Here is an 18,921-nt window from a genome sequence, read left to right as displayed (position 1 = left end):
TTATTTGCCTCAATTAGGGTCAGTGTTCACGACTCCACCATAAGAAAGAGACTGGGCAAAAACGGCCTGCATGGCAAATTTCCAAGACACAAACCACTGTTAAGCAAAAAGAACATTAGGGCTCGTCTCAATTTTGCTAAGAAACATTTCAATGATTGCCAAGACTTTTGGGAAAATACCTTGTGGACTGATAAGACAAAAGTTGAACTTTTTGGAAGGGCAAATGTCTCGTTACATCTGGCGTAAAAGGAACACAGCATTTCAGAAAAAGAACATCATACCAACAGTAAAATATGGTGGTGGTAGTGTGATGGTCTGGGGTTGTTTTGCTGCTTCAGGACCTGGAAGGCTTGCTGTGATAGATGGAACCATAAATTCTACTGTCTACCAAAAAATTCTGAAGGAGAATGTCCGGCCATCTGTTCGTCAACTCAAGCTGAAGCGATCTTGGGTGCTGCAACAGGACAATGACCCAAAACACACCAGCAAATCCACCTCTGAATGGCTGAAGAAAAACAAAATGAAGACTTTGGAGTGGCCTAGTCAAAGTCCTGACCTGAATCCAATTGAGATGCTATGGCATAACCTTAAAAAGGCAGTTCATGCTAGAAAACCCTCAAATAAAGCTGAATTACAACAATTCTGCAAAGATGAGTGGGCCAAAATTCCTCCAGAGTGCTGTAAAAGACTCACTGCAAGTTATCGCAAACGCTTGATTGCAGTTATTGCTGCTAAGGGTGGCCCAACCAGTTATTAGGTTCAGGGGGCAATTACTTTTCACACAGGGCCATGTAGGTTTGGATTTTTTCTCCCTAAATAATAAAAACCATCATTTAAAAACTGCATTTTGTGTTTACTTGTGTTATATTTGACTAATGGTTAAATGTGTTTGATGATCAGAAACATTTTGTGTGACAAACATGCAAAAGAATAAGAAATCAGGAAGGGGGCAAATAGTTTTTCACACCACTGTATCTTCCTTCTCTTATAAATGGGTTCAGTCTCCCTGTTTCTCCGTTCCTCTGGTATTTTCGCAAGTTCATAGATCTTCTGTATTAGATACCACAACACATTTACTTCCTCTTCCTCCAAACTCTTTCAGACTTTCATTGGTATTTCATCCAATCTTATTGCTTTTTCATATCCTTCTTTACTTCCCTCCTTCTTATTCTTGGTACTAGTTCTTCAAGTGGGACTCCATCCCAAATCACTACCTTTGGATTTTCTTTGTTCAAAAGCTTTTCAAAGTGCCCCTTCCATCTCTTCTTCATCCTGCCATGCTCACCCAAGAGCACACCTTGTTAATCTTTTATCTGACTAAAATCCTTCCCTGACTTCATGGAATGATGTTATCTGTTACTCCCCATGATTCCTAGGCGTACAATATGACATCCTAATGGTGTCAAGATCCAGCAGTCTGAAATGCTCTCGGATTAGAAATCATGTAATGTGCAATAGCAGTACCAAGATTTCATAAAAGGGTGGGCCTAAATGTGTCAAGAGTGGGTCCTAATTCTATTTTTATTACTGTTAAATATACATTCATTAAAAAAAATAGAAGTCCAATCATACCAACATTAACAATATTGTTTTTATTACCATATCTAATTTGAATGATTTTTGTTAACACTAATTTAAGTCTACTTAGAAATGATGGAAATAAACTCGCCACCTATCGTTTGATGATTTGTGTGACATACAAGCACATCGCAAGGCCTAAATGCCCAAATAAAATCCATTATAGTTTTGACCAGTAGCATTAATAACAACAAACAGATGGATTACCAATTTTGCCATTCCTTGTGATTTGTGCATCCATACCTGATGAATCTACAAGTGAATCTGTTCTCAGTTAGCATAGCAACAAAATACCCAAATCATATCATTTAATGTCCTGTGCTACAGCCATTCATTATTATCTGTTTTATCAAGGAGCCGCAAAACTGCATGCCTTAGCAACCGTAATGGAAGTTGAAAACTTTAATACCAATTGAGTTGATGTCTCTCGAATATCAGGCAAATTCATGACTTTCTCTGATCCTTTGACATCTGGCGTTGGATACTTTGTAGCTGTTCCAGCAAACGTGATAGTTGTGTTGGTAGCAAACCAATATTAATATGGCTAAAGCCAACATCAGATTCTTGCACATTTTGCAATTCTGCTTGTTACATTCCGCTAATAAAACCTAAAACGTTGTACAGTATATGTTAAGACATTGTTCACGCATATCCTCCCCTATTCACGTTTCCCTCCAACTAGACCTACTCTAACTAGAAAATTCTGTAAGTCGCTAGTTGATAGTCTCCTGTTGACGTCGCCCGTTTTCAGTGGCTGTGATTAGTAAACGTTAAAGTCAGTCTTATTTTCTGAATATTGTTATACTGTATAGACAGATTCTGTAAAATTAAAATTCATATATACTATTTCCAAATATTTTATAAATGAAACACAAACAGGCAGGTGGACCTGTATAAATATTGGCAAAATAAGAAAGAGATTTTACAAATTCATGAAGAGATCAGCTTTTCAGAAGTAAGTCCAAGATTAGACTGAACCAAGATGGCATTGGCAGAAGAGGTGGGCTCTTGTGACTGGGACCTGGTTGTGACATCAGACGCCAATGTTCTTACACTTGTTGAGTCAGCAGACAGAGGAGAGAGAGAAGAGAAAAGAGGCATTAGCCGTAAGTGCCAACCCATGGCTGTGGGTGGAATTATGTACCATTTGACAAGCCCTGAAGTTGTCTCTCAAGCGCATGTTTGGGACAATTATAAGAGTTACATTAATGGTTATAGTAATAACACTGGTGATTTTGCTCTACGACTAATCAATATTTTAATCAAGTGGAGATGTGTATTAAAATGCACAAATGCAGTATATACTGATTATCACTTTCTCATATGTATATTTGATTTGGCACAGGTTTTATGTCAGATGCCCTTTCTGATGCAACCCACCCCAACTTATCTAGACTTAGGACCAGAACTATCTGTAACAGTGAAAAGGAAGGTCTATAAAACGGTAATGAGACCAGCTATGTGGTGTGGTTTGGAGACGATGGCAGTGACGAAAAGACAGGAGGCAAAGCTGGAAGTGGTGGAGTTGAGGATCATGTGATTTTCATTCTGAGTAATGGCGGCAGACAGGATTAGGAATGAGTATAATAGAGGGACAACAAATTTACGATAGTTTGGTGACAAAATGAGAGAAGGGAGATTGAGATGGTTTGGGCACGTGCAGAGGAGAGATGAGGGGTATATTGGGAAAAGAATGTTGTGGATGGAACTACCAGGCAAGAGGAAAAAAGGAGGTTAATGAATGTAGTGAGGGAGGACATGAAGACAGCCTGTGTGGCAGAAAATGATGTAAAAGACAGAGATAGATGGAGACGGATGATTCGCTTTGGTGACCCCTAAATGGGAAAGAAGAAGATCACGTAAAAACATTTAAAAGCTAAACTACAAAACTAAATGAGTCACTGAGAACAGCAAGTAGGTATAGGATGGCATCTCTTTTAGGGGCATGTGAACTTATTGTGCCCCCTTTTTTACCGTGTGTTCTGCCTTCTGCTTATGTGCTGTAGTATTTTACAGTTTTCAAGCTATCATTGTATTCATTGGAATAAGTGGGATCAGAAAATTAATGAATGAATTTTCCTAATATCTTGTGCTCAAAATGAATCAGCTTTATTTTTGCATGCTCAGCTAGATGGCGCCTGAAAAGGTTTACCTTTGCAGTATCGTGCTACAAATTGCTTTACAAAAGCACTAGGAATTACAAGAAACTATTTCTATAAGTTAAACATGTTGAGTATGTGATGAAATCTGAATATGGCATTTGCTTTTATCGAAGGAAATGAGTCTCATATCTAGTAAATGGGAACAGATGATGGCCTGGAGCGGAGCGTCTCATTGCTTATTCCTTTGAAATGCTCAGTTATTGTTTTTATTCACTTTTGAGTGTTGTATGGTACAGAACCATACATTTCTCTTTTATTTATTTTTTTTTAACATGAAATAGATTTTTTGGTATTGTCTATTATCCTGATAGGAAATATTGTGTTACTAGACATTAAGCCGTTACAATAACGGGCGCTAGAACAGTAGTGCATAAACATTAGTAGGAACAGTCCATTATTAAATGGCAAGGGACCTTGTATGTGGCTGTAATATGCGTCCCTGTATTGTGTGCCTTTAATTTTCTCTCTCAGTAATACTGGTTTGTATTTTCGTAAAATGGCTGTAATTTTGTCAGACAGTAATACAGTGGAACCGAAGTAATTTCCCACATAGGATTGTATGTAAATACAATTAATCCATTCCAGACCATATGAACTGTACGTAAATATATATATTTTTTAAGATTTTAAGCACAAATATAGTTAATTATGCCATTGAATGCACAGCGTAATAGTAAACTAAATGTAAAAACATTGAATAACACTAAGAAAACCTTGAACAACAGAGAAAACTAACACTGCAAGAGTTTGCGCTATAGCCTTACGACCCGCTCGCTAGAAAAAACACCTTTTTTAATGAGTTTTAAGCACAAGGAAAAAAAAGAACATTTGAAAAATCCATAATCTAATAAACAACCAAGAAAAGTAACATTGCAACAATGTACGCTTGTGCGCCTGCGTGCGTGTCTGTCTTTGTGGCGGGCCTGCGTGCATGTGTGTGTGTGCGCGTGCATGTCTGTCCCTCATGCGGGCCTGTCGCTGTGTGAGTGTGGCGTGCGTGCGTGCGTGCGTGACTGTCTCTCGTGCGGGCCTGACTGTCTGTCTGTCTGTCTCTCGCGCGCATGCACCTGTGTGTGTGTCTCTCTCTCTATGCACACACAGGGAATGCACAGGAAAAGACTGAACACGTGCCGTGTGGCCCCGCACATGCGCACTTCACCATAAGACACGGACACCTGGACGCACACAGGGGTTTTATTAAAGAGGATGATAATTTATGAATCCCTGTTATACAATTGGCACATGTTGAAATGATTCAGATGTATATCTTTGGCCTGCAGACTGTAATATAAGCGATCAAAGTTTTTGACAATCATTATTTATTTTTTTCTGATCTTCCTAACTTTCTCTATATGTCAATCATGTGTAAAGAAGTGGTGGCCAAGACTTCACCAATTGTTAGTGAGAAACAGTGACAATCCAAAACAATCTTGTACCATAATATGAGACTTGTGACTTACCGAAAGGCTGAAATGCACTCACTGAACAAATTATTAAGATTGCCTGTCCACCTGCTTCTCCATGCAATTATTTAATCAGACAATCATGTGGCAACAGGACAATCCATAAAAGCCTACATATACTGTACATGTCAGGAGCTTCAGTTAATATTCACAACTAACACCAAAATGGGAAAAAAAAATGTGATGTCAGTGATTTCAACTGCACCATGATCGTTGATGGCAGATGGGCTGGTCTGAGTATTTTCGTAACTGCCAGCCTCCTGTGATTTTCACACACAACAGTCTCTAGAGTTTACCGAGAATGGTGCGAAAAACGATTAAACATCCAGTGAGCGGCAGGTTTGTGGGCACAAATGCTTTGTCGATAAAGGAGGTCAGAGGAGAAGGGCCAGTCTGGTTCAGCCTGACAGAACAACATCAACAACATTTATTTCTAGAGCACGTTTTCATACAAATGATGAAGAAAGAAAAAAATATATAAAAATAAGATTAGGCAATAATAATTAACAAAGAATAAAGTAAGCTCTGATGGCCTGAAAAACGGCTGAAGATATAAACAAAATCTGCAGGGGTTCAGAGGCCACAAGACCACCCAGCACCCTCTAGGCATTCTACCTAACATAAATGATCTTAATCAGTTTTCGTGGTTTTCAGCTTCACATGGAAGAATTAGAAGATGACGGTCATGTGGAAATCTGGCCTTCAATTCATCAATGTAGGGACATCGCGGTGCTTTGATCCGGTGGTGGTGGTCTGTGACACAGAAAACCTTAAAAAGAACAGCAGAGAAAGTAGGGGTTATTAGTACGGATTGTGGAGCCATGATAAAAATGGTAATTAAATGCATATACAGAGTATTAGGATTAAACTAAAATGAAGCTATAAGAAAGCCATGTTAAAATAATGAGTTTTTAGCAGTTTGTTAAAGTGCTCCATCGTATTAGCCTGGCGAATTTCTAGTGGTCAGCTATTCCAGATTTTAGATGCATAACAGCAGAAGGCTGCCTCACCATTTCTTTTAAGTTTAGTTCTTGGAATGATAAGCAGACACTCATTTGAAGATCTAAGGTTACGATTTGGAGTGTAAGGTGAAAGGCATTCTGAAATATAGGATGGAGTGAGATTATTTAAGGCTTTTTAAACCATAAGCAGTATTTTAAAGTCCATGACAGAAAGGCCATGGTAACTCAGATAGCCACTCAACTGTGGTGAACTGAAAAGTATCTCAGAGTGCACAGCATGTTGAACCTTGAGGTGGATGGGCTACAGTAGTTGAAGACCATTTTGGGTTCCACTCTACTCTGCCCAGAACAGAAAGCTGAGGATGCAGTGGGCACAATCTTACCAACACTGGACAATTGAAGACTATTAAAAGATATCCTGGTCTGATGAATGCCACTGAGGCACACAGACGATAGGGTCAGAATTTGCTGCTAACAGTATGAATCCATTGACACAAACTGCCTTGTATCAACAGTCCAGGCTGCTGGTGGTGGTGGTGTAATAGTGTGAGGAATGTTTTTTGGCACATTTTGGGCCCATTAATATCAATCAAGCATCGCTTGAATGTCACGGTCTACTTGAGTATTGTTGCTGACAATGCACATCCCTTCATGGCCACAATTGACCCATCTTCTAATGGCTACTTCCAGCATGATAATCCACCATGTCAAAAAGCAAAAGGGTCTTATGAACATGGCAATGAGATCAGTGCTATTCAGTGGTCTTCCCAGACATCAGAACTGAATCGGATAGACTACCTTTGAGGGGGCAGCATGAATTTACAGCTGACAAGTCTGCAGAAATTTACGTGATGCAATATGGGCCAATAGCTAAAAGAGCTGAATCTTTTTGAATTCATGCCATGAAGATATGAGGATCTTTTGAGATTAAAATTGAGGCCCTACTAAGTTTTATTAGAGTGTTTATAAGAATTTGCTCTGTGAATGTATATTCACTGGAGATGCTGACACTATGCATAAATCTATCACTCTTGTTCTGAAATATCTGTTATTATGTGCTTAATGAAAACAAAAAAATCTTCAAATTCAAGTACTTCTGGTTAGAGACCTAAACCTGTCTTTAAAATAGATAGTTTGTGAAAAAAATGTAACACCTGTTTGATCATCCTGACTTTTCCAGGAAGACAGCTTCCACCCTAAGTGAAGGGAATGGTTTGCTTTATCTCACAGTCTACCATCAAACCTGGCTAGTTGACAACTGAGACCATTAATTCCAGTAAAAGTCATGTGATATTAAATCTCTTAGGTACTTTTGTTTTGATCGATGAGCAAATTTGCCTTGCTGGGCCAGCTTCATGGTTTTTGTCATTTCATATTTATTATATTGTAGTAGCAGCACCATCAGTCCTGAGTGTCAATCCACTGCAGGGAAAAGGAGCTCAATGCCTCAACTCCTCAGGCAGTGAGAGTGACTGGCTGCATTAGCAAGTGGGGAAATTCAATGAGCCATTTTAGTCGCATCAGCAGTGACAGTAGCCAAGAGTAAAAGTCATCAGGATCAGGAGCTAGAGAGTCAAAAAAAAATAAAAAGGTTTATTACGAGGCAAAAGCATCATCGATCAAAGCACTGCAGGTCAGAGATAAAGAGCTAATGAAATACTGGGCAAGACCCATCTCTCTCAGTGGTCTCTCTAGTTGTGAATGATTCCTGGAGTCCAGACTCCCAAAAATGCAGAACAGTGGCAGATTTACAAAAGCTAACTGAAGTCCATAAAATCGTAAATCTGATTTTAAAGAGAACTAAACAAACACACAAAAGACTTCTCAAAAGTTCTAGGGCATAATGCTCGAGCTCTTGGGAACAGATTTCCATTTTTAAATGTACACTCTTGCCCTTATCACATGACTGCCTAATAGCACCGACAACACATTTTTTCAAAGAGTTTTTAGTGATTATGATAGACAGCTTGAAGCTCAACACAAATATAATTTTAGATTGACAGTATGACGTAGGATTTTGGTGAAACATGAAAATAACTTTAGTCGATTTTTTAGTGTGTTTAATCACTTAAAAATGCTGACACATTTCATTAGTTAAATTGAGACACAAATGTACACCTGATGGTTTTCATTTGTATTGAGCATGCAATACCTCTCATTTCAGTGTCCAGCAATATTCTGCCAACTGTGACGGATTCCACCTCTTTTTAATTTTTGCAATGTCCTGGAAACACCTTTGTCACTGTTCATAACTAGTGTTGATAATTGTTCACAGTGAATTTGTTGGGTTAATCGTTGACCTTGTTTGTTAATTTTTCCTCAGGAAATTCTACATGTTCCCACTTCAGGTTAATTTTTTTTCTTCCAGGTCCTCATGATGCTTCGTGAAGACAGCATAACATCACAGAGCTATAGCAGCCAACTTTGGATGGGGATGTCATTACCTGATCTGCATTACATGCCTGATTTTTATCATCCACTTGTAGAACGTTCACGCGTGCAATCTCTAAGCATACTGCATCTCACACTTTACGCCAGTTCCCAACAATATGCAATGATCATTCTGCTCTGAGTATGCATGAATAAAGTATGACGTACTCATGCATGCATAATATCACTACCTGAACAGTACTGAAGCAGCATTTATACCCTGCATATGTTAAAAAAAAAGGAAAACTTTTTTTTGAGGTGTACATTAGCTGACCATAATGAGAATATTATGAAAATAGCTTCATTGTTCTGCATAGATTCGGTGTATGTTGCATTCTTACTGCTGGATTAAGTAAGTATGTTTCTCTCCTTGGTATGTAGCACAGATCAGGTAGCGACATAAAGAGCTTCCTGAGCATAAAACACTGATCCCTTGCATCACAGGCTCTGTAGGTGTTAGTCAGATGTAGTAATAGTAGCTCAAGAGATGCAGAGATGAAGGACTCAGGTTATTGTGGATTCAGGGTATAATTTTATCTCAGGGAGTAACGGTAGAGCAGTGGTTACCATCAGGTCACAGTTTTGGCCACAATAATCTCTCCAGGAGAGTTAGTAGACATATCATTAGCCCATAGTGACATGAAGAAGACCACTGCATTATCATCCGCTCAAAACTATTTCAGTTTAGATTCTCTTTCCCCATTGACTTCCATAAATTTTACATCGCTGGCTGAAATTCACAAATACTTCTATGTTGTCACTGAACTCTAGGCAAAGTGAATTCATCAGGGTTCGCGCGTCACTATTTATTACTGACTGCTGTAAGATTTATAGAAAAGAAATGTGTGATAACGGACAATTAATCTTTAGCGACATGTTACATTTCATGGTTTTGTAGCTTTGTGAGAGCCGTGGCAGAAGGACAGGCATCCCGAGTGGGATGGAGGGTGAATTGCTTAAGTAACTGGGACACCATAATGAAAGAAAACAGATGAATGGGCATTCCGGCTGGGTTGGTTGTTTCTATCTTAGAGTAAGGACAGAGGAAGTCTGCTACCCAGGGTCATATACTCTTATAATACATGGAGGGGCAGCATTACCTTGGTGGTGCCCCCATTTGTACACATGCAGGGCATGTCGGTGGTTGTAGTCTGGATGGTCACCACTGCTGGGGTATTTGGATGCCTCTAGAGGGAACTGCAGGTGAAAATTGTCCCTACTTTGGGGGGCTTTCACCTGGCCTGGATCTGCCTCCACCGTGTAATGTTGTGGCATCGGAAGTGCTCCCAGATCTGGTATAAAAGAAGTCATTTATCAACAAGATTCCTGAATGCCTTCCATGTTATTTCCTCTGGCATAACTAATAAAATGATTGATTTTAATTAATGGGATTTGTTACCCTGTGGTGGGTTGGCACCCTGCCCAGGATTAGTTCCTGCCTTGTGCCCTGTGTTGGCTGGGATTGGCTCCAGCAGACCCCTGTGACCCTGTATTCGGATTCAGCGGGTTAGAAGATGGATGGTTGGATGGATGGGATTTGTTACCATTAACATAAAACACTTCAAATATCCATTAATCATTCCACTTTGACAATGTGGCAGATGCACTATGGAAGCACTTCACCTACTAAACTTTAATAGAAAACTCTTTGCATAATTTCTGCAATCTTGTCTGTTGATTTCTCCACAAATTAAATTACTTCCAAACACATTTTTGTACTGAATATTATTTAATTGTAATGCTGTGTGTATGGTTAAAAAAATGAAAAACATTTAACAAAACTTAATTAAAAAATATTAATTTATAAAAGTTTATGAACTGATTTTATAAGTTTAAAATTATTAGAGCTAATGTCACACTGTGTAAAGGCTGAGCATTTTTATATAGATATATGAAGGGAGATCCAAATATAATGAGAATTTTTTTTTATATTGTATATTTCTCAGAACATTTCCAAAATTTAATCACCCTCAAAATACTCTCCCTGAAACGAAATATACTTGTTCCTACCACTTTTCCCTTTGTTCAAAACAGTTCTGAAACTGTGCCCTCATTGTTTGCTTCGTGACCTCCTCTACATCCTGAATTTTTTTTCTTTTAAGATCCCTCTTCATTCTTGGAAATAAGAAAAAATTACAAGGTGCAAAGTCCAGGGGCCTCATGCATAAACGGTGCGTACGCACAGAAATGTTACGTAAGAACGTTTCCACGTTCAAATCGCGATGTATACCTACACTTGGCGTAAAGCCACGCACTGTTCCACGGTACCTCATACCCTGTCGTACACAATTTCTCTGCTCGGTTTTGCAGACTGGCGGCACCCAGCGTCAAAGCAGTGCTATTTCCCTGACGCGGCTTTATAAATACACTGAAACTAACCGCATATTGTTTATTAGTGTAATGCATCTGATTGTAATTAACATGTAACAATATAATGGTCCAGGGAATAGCCATAGTATTCCAAATATCATAGCTGCTTTAGCGTTATTACTCTCACTGCACCTTCTTTTTCTTCTTTCAGCTGCTCCCGTTAGGAGTTGCCACAGCGGATCATCTTTTTCCATATTACTCTCACTGCACCACTCAGAGTATTTATATCACTGTATCTGAGTGTGAATCACAGCAGCAGCTGATCAGAAAGAGAATTATCGGTATACAGCATCAAGCACATGCTGCCTCAGCCACGGCAAAACGCTTCAGAGACTTTCCTGTACAGACCTCGTGGTTCAGAAACAGTTTCATCCCAAGAACTTTAAACAATCAATCAGTCCATCAAGTGCTCCTTGTAGAACTGTTAGGACTTAAAAGTACAATCACCTCACTGTAAACTTGCACTACAGTTATAATATTGCACGACCTGCGCCACTTTATAAAGCGCATATTTACATATGATGACGATATCATTTTTAAGATGAAATGCAGCAAAATATGTTTATTATATTATATAGATAAAACTTTAACTTCATTTAAATAATCTGTATTGTTAATAATTAAACATGTGAGGACACGGTTCCGCAGCGCTAGCAAGTTCACAGATTGATCTTACCTTGTGCTGTATTCTTTCTGGGGCTGACGCGACACTGGAAGGATAGATGGATAGAATAATTAAACTTGTACTACAAAGATATTTCAATGTTCCTTAAAAGTTTAGAAGAATTGTTGTTGTAAGCTTACAGAGCTGATTGTGTGGCGATTGGGTATTTGGAGAAAGAAAAGTTAAGACAGGAATTGGAGATTAGTACGTTTGAAAGAGACAGTACTGCTACAACAATTTCATCCAAGGTCGCACACAATCACGCACCGTGCTCCCCTGTTTAATAACGTGCTTTAAGTCCTATCATCACGAAAAAGATATCACATATACATCTCAGTATTTTAATTATTCAGAGAGCTGTAATATCACGAATGTAATAGATTCTGTGTCCAGTCGGAGAAAGAGAAAGCAGAAGCACGTAGTGATTCACACACATAGAGCAAAAGATCAAATACAAAACAAAGTATTTAACGTGCCATTTTAGTTACGATGGGATTTGAGAAACTAGTAAATTAAATGATTTTAAGATGAAGTTTATGATGTTCTACTTTAATGACAAAATAAACTACGTGATTAAAGTGGAAATTTCGAGATTGAACTTAACATTTCGTGCTTTTTTCCGACTGTGTGCCTTTTTTTTTTTTTCTCTGTACCCTAATAAGCTTTCTTATGACACTCAGATGGTGGGCTACAACTCACCTTTTCACAGAGACTTTGATATCTGACAACTTCTTTTTTATGTCGGGCACTGTGCGACTTTGTGAATTTGAGCTTTCAAGTTTCTCCAACACGCTATGTCACTTGATCAACTTCCTTTTGTTGATTATACCACTGTTTAAACCAACAAATAGTATGTTCTTCTTTGCCTCCACTTGGTATTTGCTGAAATTCTTATATTTTCCCTCTTGCTTTTGCCATTGCCTTTTCACAGAATGCTGAGCTTAAGGGCTGTTTATATTGATTTTCATATTCAAAGAGGCATAATTCTGTGAGGAGTCAGGGTGGGACAGAAGGTGAGTGAACATGCGTTACTTTTCACGCTGATCGAGATTTATAGAGCGGAAGAATGCGGAAGTTGACGAACGCAAAGATTTATGCGCCTGGATTTTTCTGTGCGTAAGCACATTTGGGCTTTTGTGCTTATGTCATGTTATAGTGCGAATTCTACGCACACCGTTATGCATGAGGCCCCAGGGGCGTGGGGGGAATCGTTGTCATCCCATTTTTCGTGAGAAACTGCCACACACTCCATGCTGTGTGGGCGAGTGTGTTGCCATGATGCAGAAGCCAGTTGCCTGATTGCCACAATTTGGGTTGGTTTCTCCGCACTGCATCACACAATTGCTTGAGCAGTTCAAGGATGCCTCTTGGCCGAATGATGCAGCAGGAAGCCTAGTAAACACACCTAGCAGCAAACATTGGAAACTAACGCCCCTCCGGCCTCCATGAAAAGATTCTCTTATTTTTTGGTCCCCCCTTATAATGTAAAATATTTATTTAAATAAATATTAACATTGTCAGAGGTAATATTTTTCAGCTTCTCATTGGTGAGGTGATGGGCTTGTGGTTCAATAAAAATGGCTTCCCTAATCTTGGCTTCAGTTATTCATGGAAACTGCCTCAAATTTCAAAACACTTCACATGCCTTGGTCATCACTTTCATGAAATTTTCATCACTCCAAGTTTTATATGAAGAGGATGCAAAAATATCTTTGTTGGGTTGAAAAGAGGTTTATGCATGCCCTCGAACCTAATGCTTATGAAGCGGCCGGTTCTTTTTACTGTAACGAAACTCTATAGCACGACTATACAATACAATACAATACAATTTATTTTTGTATAGCCCAAAATCATACAATGAATGCCGCAATGGGCTTTAACAGGCCCAGCCTCTTGACAGCCCTTGAGCCTTGACTCTCTAAGAAGAGAAGGAAAAACTGACAAAAACAAACCCCAGTAGGGAAAAAAAGTAAGAAACCTTGGGAAAGGCAGTTCAAAGAGAGACCCCTTTCCAGGTAGGTTGGGCGTGCAGTGGGCGTCAAAAAGAAGGGGGTCAATACAATACAGTACAATACACAGAACAAATCCTCAATACAGTATAAAAATAAACATTTTAGAAGTACAGAGTAGAATTTAACAGTAGATGATATCACATAATATGATTTGGATTTGTTTAGAGTCCTGCAGACCTCATCCATCAAGGGATGACTTTACCTTAGGCAGGCAAAACAACTTGGCAGGTGGGCAGTGGCACCAAGTGCCACATTTGAGTACCGAGAAGAGAAACAGAATAGGTGAGGGTTAGCATCCAATTATAACTATTATATCATTTTACTTGTGTTTTAGTGCTAATGACTAAAAACAGAGATGCAATCTGTACAGTTAAACAGCAGCTCTAGTCGGGGTGTGCTAAACTGAAGTAGTGAGTCTTCAGCCGGGATTTAAAAGCTGAGACCGAAGGGGCATCTCTTATTGAAGCTGGCAGACCATTCCACAATTTAGGGGCCCTGTAACTAAAAGCTCAACCTCCCACTATTATTTTATTAATCCTTGGAATCCTAAGCAGACCGGCATCTTGAGATCTTAATGTGCGTTCTGGTTTGTAAGTCATGATCAGTTCAGACAAGTAAGCCAGACCTTGGCCATTTAATGCTTTATATGTTAAAAGGAGGATTTTGAAATCTGCCCTAAACTTAACCGGGAGCCAGTGTAAGGATTTATGGACTATGCCATTCACTTTACTTGGTGTATCTTAGCTTTATTCCTAGTAGTGCCACTACGTTTTGACCTCCACAGATGTTCCATTTATAGTTGTTGTACTTTATATGTATACTGAAAATACGAGAGAGGTTGGAACCATGTGCTCATAGCATGTTGCCACACCCACCACATGACGAGAAAATCACAAAAATAGGCGATTGAAAAAAATGGTAATTATAAATAATATTTGCGATCAGCAAACATAAATTCATAAGATACACATAAAATCTTAGTTGTCCAGTATAATTACACAGTTTAATCTGGCCATTAATAAGGCGGGGCCAAGGTTTAATCGCCTAGTGATAAGGGCGGGGCCAAGGGCAGGTGGCAGGTAAAAGACAGAGTCTTCTGCAAATCACATGCAAAAGGAGGGGCCAACAGATGGAATAAAAGGATCCACCAGATAAAACTGGTGCGACCTGCCAATGGTGTTCTGATTCCAGTCAAAAAGTCACAAAGAGGTGGAGATAATATTTACGATGACAAAATATTGAACTAAGCAGAACTGTAAAGTTATCACAAGGTTTATTAAGGCTGGTAAGATACAGATAGAGAGAAATAGAAAAGGTTTGTCCATGTTGTGTAAAGGCTTCATATCAATATCTTTTCTATACGTTGATGATCATGACATTTTTGGCCGTGATTTCTGATTTGTATCTGCCTGCCTATGCACAATACAGCCAATATCTTGATGCTGTAACAGTTACATGTTTAATTTTGCATGCGTTGTCTGTGATATAAATAGTATGTAGGTCACGGCATACATAGCATTTCCCTTTACTTTCCATCTTTCTGAAAGCCTGCCTCATAAATAGCAGTTTGAAATATGAAACAGAACAGACATGAATCTTAAAATCTGAATCATTGGCACGTGCTGACTCCATTACATAATCATCTGTAGCAATGGAAGTCCATGAACCTCTAGAGAGCATTGGGTCCTCCGCCTTCTCAAACTGAGTCATACAAATAGCCTTTGACCTCTTTATAAATATTTTCCAAGAGAAGATTTGTTATCAATGGGCAACAGAGTAGTTTGAATTCTGACAGCATATTTTTAAACAATAGAGCCTACAGTATGCTATGCAGTTACATGTCTCCAAAATACTATAATGAAAAGTGCAAGAAATTTTATCTGCAGTCATTATTAATATTTACTTTTCCCTGTTTCCTTTTTCAGTCTTCCATGGTCGTGTTCTAAGCCTGATTGAAGTGCTGTTCAGCCCCCTGCGATGTACAAAAAATACAAAAGGAATACCCAAATGTATTATATACTTTATTAATCCCTGAGGGGAAATTGACCTTGGGGGTCAGAGCACAGGGTCAGCCATTGCACAGCACCAGTGAAGCAATTTTCTGTTTATGTGCCTTGCAGAAGGGCCCAACAGGGTAGGATCCCTTGTGACAGTAACAGGATTTGAACCGGCAACCTTCCAGATTACCAGCATAGATTCTTGCCCTCAAAGCCACCACTCCACCCATAAAACCCACTATGTTGAATCCTTCAAGTCAAAGCCTAAAAAAATAAAGAATGACTTAAGGAAATGTATTTAAGCAGAATGCCCAGTGGGCAGTGGAAACCCTGCAGATTTTTTTTTTTATCGAGCTTAACTGGAGTTTTTTTTTTTCTGCCCACCCTGACCATCTATTGTTATGGTATATATATATATATATATATATATATATATATATATATATATACACACATTTATATATATTTATGTAAGCGTCCAATTTTTATTTATCATTTGAATACTATTTATTCCTTATTATGCTTATCTAAATTTAATTTGTTTTACATGTAACTACTTCTTTAACATGTTGTAAATTATTTTGAGCTACAGCCTTTGTATGAAAATGTGCTATAGAAACAAATGTTGTTGTTGTCTAACCCATCATTGCCATTTGTTTAGTGCGCAGGGAGGATGATTGTGTTCCTTGAGTAAAGTAATTTAGTCTTATAGAGCTTGCAAACAGTTTTAGTTTTGTTAACATATTGTCCCTGTGTATCCATCAGGAGGAGACTGGGTATCAAAACCGGCCCGGGCATCCTTCAACGAGTGAGGTGACAAGGTACTTTTTACCAGTTTCTTTTTGAGCACGACCTTTTCACCTCATCGGTTTTGCTTCATCCATATTTGGCAACAGACGCTGGATGGCTGAAATGAATGGCAATGATCCGAGGTCAAACGAGGATGAGGTCATGAGTGGGTGTTAATAGAACTTTACTTAATTCAGTGCCAAATACAGTTAGGTCCATAAATATTTGGACAGAGACAACGTTTTTCTAATTTTGGTTCATACATTACCACAATGAATTTTAAATGAAACAACTCAGATGCAGTTGAAGTGCAGACTTTCAGCTTTAATTCAGTGGGTTGAACAAAACGATTGCATAAAAATGTGAGGCAACTAAAGTATATTTTTTAACACAATCCCTTTATTTCAGGGGCTCAAAAGTAATTGGACAAATTAAATAACTGGAAATAAAATGTTCATTTCTAATACCTGGTTGAAAACCCTTTGCTGCCAATGACAGCCTGAAGTCTTGAACTCCTGGACATCACCAGATGCTGGGTTTCCTCCTTTTAAATGCTCTGCCAGGCCTTTAGTGCAGTGACTTTACTTTCAGTTGCTGTTTGTTTGTGGGCCTTTCTGTCCGAAGTTTAGTCTTCAACAAGTGAAATGCACGCTCAGTTGGGTTAAGATCAGGTGACTGACTTGGCCATTCAAGAATTTTCCACTTCTTTGCTTTAATAAACTCCTGGGTTGCTTTGGCTGTATGTTTTGGGTCATTGTCCATCTCTATCATGAAACGCCCACCGCCCAATCAATTTGACTGCATTTAGCTGGATTTGAGCAGACAGTATGTCTCTGAACACCTCAGAATTCATTCGGCTGCTTCTGTCCTGTGTCACATCATCAATAAACACGAGTGTCCCAGTGCCACTGGCAGCCATGCACGCCCAAGCCATCACACTGCCTCCCTCCACCGTGTTTTACAGATGATGTGGTGTGCTTTGGATAATGAGCTGTTCCACACCTTCTCCATACTTTTTTCTTGCCATCATTCTGGTAGAGGTTGATCTTGGTTTCATCTCTCCAAAGAATGTTTTTCCAGAACTGTGCTGGCTTTTTTAGATGTTCTTTAGCAAAGTCCAGTCTAGCCTTTCTATTCTTGAGGCTTACGAGTGGCTTGCACCTTGCAGTGCACCCTCTGTATTTACTTTCATGCAGTCTTCTCTTTATGGTAGACTTGGATATCGATACGCCGACCAAACCCTGGAGAGTGTTGTTCACTTGATTGGCTGTTGTGAAGGGGTTTCTCTTCACCATGGAAATGATTCTGCGATCATCCACCACTATTGTCTTCCGTGAACGTCCAGGTCTTTTTGCGTTGCTGAGTTCACCAGTGCTTGCTTTCTTTCTCAGGATGGACCAAACTGTAGATTTTGCCACTTGTAATATTGTAGTAATTTCTCAGATTTTTTTTGTTTTTGTTTTCACAGTTTAATGATGGCTTCTTTCACCTGCATGGAGAGCTCCTTTGACCGCATGTTGTCTGTTCACAGCAAAATCTTCCACATGCAAGCACCACATGTTTCCGATGGGAGTGTTAGCTCCTTGGAAATATGTTCTTTTATATTGCGGCGTTTTAATAAACCTTTATTTAAATACTTATAAATTATAACGGCGATATCCCTCTTTTCAGCGATAGGCGACGACCAAATCACAGAATAGACAGAATATACTTAGCTTGTTTAATGCGGCTTACGTTGCTGTACAGACAGGAGAAACAAGTCAGCTTCATTTCACCGAAGAGTTCTTTTCAGGGATTCGGTCGTGTAGAAACTGCTTTTTTTGTCACAACGGAGGTGGCTTTTGGGTCAACATCTTTCACCCACTCAGTTTCTCAAAGTTGGCAAGGCTCCAGCTTCTTTCATATTGTTTTCTACACGATCAAGCTCCCATTACATTTCCAAACAAGGCAGACAATTCCGTGCTGAACATCAAACAGTCGGTTCAAATGACACTTAGTCCTTTTTAGGGTTTACAACACAGCCTTCCAGATGTCCCTGTCTGTCTTTATGCTTTGCTTGGCCCAGCAATTCTGATTGCTGACACTCTATGCTAAATATGGCTCAGCTCTTTATGGCATGTTACACAGAAAAAGAATGAAAAATACATATAAAAATATTTAAAACAGATACAGTGACACAATTATAACAAACTTATTATAACACCACACCTCAAATCAACTCCAGGCCTTTTATTGCTTTTTCATCACTTTATTTCATCATACTAATAATCGCCGAAAACCACTAATTATCGCTCATGCTGACAACCGTAGAACAATAAAATGCATAATACATAATCTAAACTAATTATTAGTTCTGAAAAATTTAAATATTAGATATGAGATAAAATAAATTGCAATAATGTATATGCTAACAGAAATGTAGCAGCATCAAAACAGAAATCGGCAAAATGCATTTTTTTACCCACAACTTTATGATGTAATACGGTATATTATA

Source organism: Polypterus senegalus, chromosome 14, assembly GCF_016835505.1.
Source record: "Polypterus senegalus isolate Bchr_013 chromosome 14, ASM1683550v1, whole genome shotgun sequence".
Classification (NCBI taxonomy): Eukaryota; Metazoa; Chordata; class Cladistia; order Polypteriformes; family Polypteridae; genus Polypterus; species Polypterus senegalus.
Note: the sequence above shows the minus strand (reverse complement) of the source record.